Source organism: Primulina huaijiensis, chromosome 8 (assembly GCF_012295235.1).
Source record: "Primulina huaijiensis isolate GDHJ02 chromosome 8, ASM1229523v2, whole genome shotgun sequence".
Lineage (NCBI taxonomy): Eukaryota > Viridiplantae > Streptophyta > Magnoliopsida > Lamiales > Gesneriaceae > Primulina > Primulina huaijiensis.
In genome coordinates, this window is record NC_133313.1 from 10,229,121 (window position 1) to 10,235,312 (window position 6,192).

Below are 6,192 nucleotides of genomic sequence, written 5' to 3' on the forward strand. Positions count from 1 at the left end.
TTGAATTCAAGTAAGTTATCCTTCAGATCTAATTATTCTTTAGTTCCGCTTTCAGATCTGATTTGTTCTATTATTCTACGTCGTTTGTGAATCTGTGACACACGAAACTTCGTGTATTATTTTTCTCTGAATTTTCGGAATTTTAAGAGCAAAAAAAAAATAATAATAAAAAATAAAAAATATTACCCAAAATTCGAAAATTTGCCAATATTTCATTTTAATATTTTGTTCTATTCCTTTTTGTGAGTCATATAGAAGTGTCTCACACAGTCAAAAAAAAAATTATATCTATCTTCAACTTGCTTGTCTACGCAGTCCACGTGAGTCGATCGCATTTGTTCACGAGTTTGAACTTGATTGTTTGATAGACGACTACAAAGCTTGAGCACCCTTTAGAGAGAGACATCAAATTCGAGTGTAAACATTTGAGTGTGAGTGATATTTCTTTGGAGTGACTAGTGAGTATTTGTTGTGATCAAACAAAATACGAGAGGAGAGACGAGTGAATTTATTTGGAGTGACCGTGAGCATTTGGGTGAGGAACATTTTGTTTTCTACTAACGTTTTCTTGCAGGTACAAACTGAAATTAAATGGAGAGGGAGGTAGGAGGTAGGAGATAGTTCGAACCCGGGGTTATCTAAAGTACAAATGGAGGCGTTATTTGGGCATTTTAGTAGGATGTTGAAGGTTGAGATGGAGCCATTACATGAGCGGTTGGATAGGCTTGAGGTTAGTACGAGTGGAAAAAAATCAAATCCTAAAAATATGGGTAGAGAAGGAGAAGAGGAAGAGTTTGATTTTGGAGGAGAAGAGGAGAGCCAAAATGATAATTGGGGTAGGAATGGAAGAGGTAGAGGAATTGGTAGAGGTAGAAGAGAAGCCGTTCGGGGTAGATATGATGGGAATAGGGAAGATGGTAATATGGGTAGTATTAAGATGAAAATCCCTTCGTTCCATGGGAAATCTGATCCGGAGGCATATTTAGAGTGGGAAAAGAGGGTAGAGTTTGTTTTTGAGTGTCACCACTATTCCGAACAAAAGAAGGTGAGGTTGGCGGTGGTTGAATTTTTAGACTATGCTCTCATTTGGTGGGATCAAATAGTGACCACTAGGAGGAGGTACAATGAAAGGGCCAAAGAAACTTGGGATGAGATGAAGAGAGTGATGAGAAAAAGGTTTGTGCCCAACCACTACTATAGGGAGATGTTTAAGAGGCTACAAACTTTAAGGCAAGGGGTGAAGAGTGTTGAGGACTACTATAAGTAGATGGAAGTAGTCATAATTAGGGCTAATATTGAGGAAGATAATGAGGCGACGATGGCTCGTTTTCTTTGTGGTTTGAACAGGGAAATCCAAGATCAAGTTGAGCTTCGGCACTACTTGGATCTAGACGAAATGGTGCAAATGGCCATAAAAGTGGAGCAACAACTCAAAAGGCGTGGAGTTGGCCGCACCAATCAAACCGGAGGTTCAATATCTTCATGGCGATCAAATGTGGTGAAGCGTGAGGAGAATAAGGTGGTGACCAAGCCCAAATTTGAGACCAAACAAGAGGCGCCTAAGCAAGGAGTGCAAGGTAAATCTGAAACTCCTTCAAATCGTTCTAGGGATACTAAATGTTTTAGGTGTCAAGGGTTGTGTCATATTTCTAGTGAATGTCCTAATAAGAGGGTGATGATCTTGAATGACTATGGTGAGTATGAATCTCATAGTGAGGGCGATGATGATGATGAGATGCCTGCATTAGAGGATCCTGACGAGGGTTATGAGGCGGTTGTTGGAGAAGCACTAGTGACTAGGCGTATCATGAGTGCCCAAGTCAAGGAGGAGGAGACTAACCAACGGGAAAACTTCGTCCATACTAGATGTTTTGTAAATCAAAAGGTTTGCAATTTAATCATAGATGGGGGGAGTTGTACTAATGTGGCTAGTTGTGAGATGGTAGAGAAATTGGGTTTACTTACATTAAAGCACCCTCAACCATATAGGCTTCAATGGTTGAATGATTGTGCGGAAGTGAAGGTGACAGAACAAGTGCTAGTGCCTTTTTCTATTGGGAAATATGTGGATGAGGTATTGTGTGATGTGGTACCTATGCATGCTTGCCATATCTTGTTGGGTAGACCTTGGCAATATGATAGGCGAGTGACACATGATGGGTTCAAGAACAAGTACTCATTTGTGTTGAAAAAGGAGTCCATTGTTTTACTTCCTTTGTCCCCAAAGCAAGTGTTGGAGGACCAATTGAAAAAAAAGAGGAGAGATGAGGCCGAAAAAAAGAGTGAATTAAAAAGTGAGATGGCCTTTGAAGATAAAAATGAAATGGCTGAAAAAAAGAGTGACAAAAAAAGTGAGATAGCCATACAAAAGAAAAAGGAGAGGAAAGAAAATGAGGGAAAAGAAAATGAGAGGAAAGAGGCCAAAAAGAAAACATACATGGCCCAAAAAAGTGAGTTGAAGCAATTGATGCACACACGTGAACCACTTGTGTTGATTCTTTATAAAGAGATCCTCTTTAACACAAGTGATATAGCCGGGTCCCTTCCGAGCATTGTTGTTTCACTTTTGCAGGAATTTGATGATATATTTCCGGAGGAGCTACCTCAAGGGCTACCACCATTGAGGGGGATTGAGCACCAAATTGATTTGGTGCCCGGGAGTGCATTACCAAATCGTCCGGCTTATAGGAGCAATCCGGAGGAGGCTAAGGAGCTTCAACGACAGGTAAGTGAGTTGTTAGATATGGGTTTTGTGCGTGAGTCCATGTCCCCTTGTGCTGTGCCTGTTTTGTTAGTTCCTAAGAAAGATGGTTCATGGCGTATGTGTGTGGATTGTAGGGCAATCAATAACATCACCATTAAGTATAGGCATCCCATACCTAGACTAGATGATATGTTAGATGAATTGCATGGTGCTTGTATCTTTAGCAAAATTGATTTGAAAAGTGGTTATCACCAAATTAGGATGAGGGAAGGTGATGAGTGGAAAACTGCTTTTAAAACCAAGTACGGGTTGTATGAGTGGATGGTGATGCCATTTGGCTTAACTAACGCTCCTAGCACCTTTATGAGGTTAATGAACCATGTCTTGCGTGCATACATAGGGAAATTTGTTGTTGTTTACTTTGATGATATCCTAGTATATAGCAAAGACTTGGATGAGCATGTTGATCACTTGAAACTTGTGCTAATCACACTAAGGGCTGAAAATCTATATGCTAACCTAAAGAAATGTGATTTTTGTACAAGCAAACTTGTCTTCCTTGGTTTTGTGGTAAGCTCACAGGGGATACAAGTGGATGAGGACAAGGTAAGTGCTATTCGAGATTGGCCATCGCCTACTACTGTTGGTCAAGTCCGAAGTTTTCATGGACTTGCAAGCTTCTATAGGAGGTTTGTAAAGGATTTTAGCACATTGGCAGCACCCATGACAGCGGTGATCAAGAAGAACGTTCCATTCCATTGGGGCGAGGAGCAAGAGAAGTCTTTTAATACTATTAAGCAAAAATTAATTAATGCTCCTTTACTTGTTTTGCCTGACTTTGCTAATACGTTTGAAATTGAATGTGATGCTTCAGGTGTAGGTATCGGCGGAGTTTTGATGCAAGGAGGACGGCCCGTGGCGTACTTTAGTGAGAAGCTCAATGGAGCAGCGCTGAACTATCCCACGTATGATAAGGAGTTCTACGCACTTGTGAGGACTCTAGAGACGTGGCAGCACTACTTAAGGCCTAAGGAGTTTGTGATTCATACGGATCATGAGTCTCTAAAGCACCTTAAGGGACAACAGAAGTTGAACAAAAGGCATGCCAAGTGGGTGGCGTTCATTGAAACATTCCCCTACATCATCAAGTACAAACAAGGTAAGGAAAATGTAGTGGCCGACGCACTATCACGAAGGTACATACTTTTCTCTACTTTGGAGTCTCAAATTTTGGTATTGGAGCATGTCAAGGAGTTGTATGTGCTAGATGACGATTTTAAGAATGTGTTTGAAACTTGTATGCATGGTCCACATGACAAATTCTATTTGCATAATGGTTTCTTATTTAGAGAAGATAGGTTGTGCATCCCTCGATCATCCATTCGTGAATTACTTGTTAGGGAGGCACATGGGGGTGGTTTGATGGGACACTTTGGTGTGGCAAAAACTTTAAGTGCATTGCATGAACATTTCTATTGGCCACACATGAAGCGTGATGTTGAGCGTGTTTGTGATAAGTGCATAACTTGTAGACAAGCTAAGTCTAGGACACGACCACATGGATTGTATACACCACTTCCTATTCCTAGTGAGCTTTGGATTGACATTTCAATGGACTTTGTTTTGGGGTTGCCTAGGACTAAGAAGGGGAGGGATTCAATATTTGTTGTTGTTGATAGATTCTCTAATATGGCACATTTTATAGCTTGTCATAAAACTGATGATGCGTCTCACATTGCGGATTTGTTTTTTAGGGAAGTCGTTAGGTTGTATGGCATGCCTAGGACTATTGTTTCTGACCGTGATGTTAAATTCTTGAGTAACTTTTGGAAGACTTTATGGGCTAAACTTGGCACAAAATTGTTGTTTTCTACTACTTGTCATCCTCAAACGGATGGGCAAACTTGAGTTGTCAATAGGACATTAGGAACACTTTTGCGTGCTATTCTTAAAAAGAACTTGAAGAATTGGGAAAATTGTTTGTCATTTGTTGAGTTTGCTTATAATCGTTGCGTGCATTTTACTACGAACTATTCGTCATTTGAAATTGTTTATGGTTTTAACCCTTTGACTCCGTTAGATTTGATGTCTTTACCTGTGAGTGAAAGGTTAAACATGGATGGGAAAAAGAAGGCGAAATTTGTTAGGAGTTTGCATGAGAAGGTCAAAGCTAATATTGAAAAGAAGAATGAACGATACACAAAGCAAGCCAACAAGGGAAAGAAGAAGGTGATATTTGAGAAAGGTGATTGGGTGTGGTTACACTTGAGGAAGGAAAGATTCCCTGAGAAGAGACGTTCTAAACTATTACCTAGGGGTGATGGACCATTCAAAGTACTTGAAAGGATCAATGACAATGCCTACAAACTCGATCTACCAGGTGAGTATCACGCGAGTTCTACTTTCAATGTTAGTGACTTGTCGTTGTTTGATGTAGGTGACGAGCTGGATTTGAGGACAAATCCTTTACAAGAAGGGGAGGATGATGCGAACACGGATGTACACGTCCCAAGGAAAGCATGGGATCCCTAAGAGTTACCAGCTGGACCAATCATGAGGGGACGACTGAAGAAGTTTAAAGAAGCGTTGCAGGGGCTTATGAGCAAGGAAGAAGGACTTACAAGCGAGGTGCAAAGTGCTGAAGGGTTCGAGATGCATGGAAATAAGTTTGGGAGCCAAAGGAACGTTATTCAAATGCTAAATCAAGAAGAGTCCAGATACCACGGCGCCCGAGCGGCCTAAAATACTACCGCCCGAGCGACAAACATACTGTCCAGGACGTGAACTCCAGAAGCAGCGGCGCCCGAGCGGTAAAATATTACTGCCCGAGCGCGACCTGTCCAGAAGACTCCGCGCCCGAGCGGTTGAATCTCGCGCCCGAGCGCGCCTTGTTCCGAGAAACATTATCTTTTCCTATTTTAGAGTTTTAATTAGTTAGGTAACTAGATTTATCATATCTTTTGATTTGTAGTCAATATATGGACGAAAAATTGAACATTATTCAGATTATCATTGACATTTTATAAAAGTTTTTGAGTTTTATCTCAACTTTTTTCAAGGCTTTAGCTTTGTAACTTCTAAGACAATCCGTAAAAGCACGATCGACAAACGCCACAAATCAAAAGATATGATAAATCTAGTTACCTAACTAATTAAAACTCTAAAATAGGAAAAGATAATGTTTCTCGGAACAAGGCACGCTCGAGCGCGAGATTCAACCGCTCGGGCGCGGAGTCTTCTGGACAGGTCGCGCTCGGGCAGTAATATTTTACCGCTCGGGCGCCGCTGCTTCTGGAGTTCACGTCCTGGACAGTATGTTTGTCGCTCGGGCGGTAATATTTGGCCGCTCGGGCGCCGTAGCTGCTGGACTCCTCTTCATTTATCACCTGAATAATGTTCCTTTGGCTCCCAAACTTATTCCCATGCATCATGAACCCTTCAGCACTTTGCACCTTGCTTGTAAGTCCTTCTTCCTTGCTCATAAGCCC

The 6,192-nt window shown here is 41.3% G+C and overlaps 1 pseudogene; it reads left to right on the forward strand.

Moving 5' to 3' along the window:
- The first annotated feature begins 766 nt into the window (after positions 1 to 766).
- On the forward strand, positions 767 to 5,778 carry LOC140982057 (uncharacterized; annotated as a pseudogene).
- Positions 5,779 to 6,192: the final 414 nt, after the last annotated feature.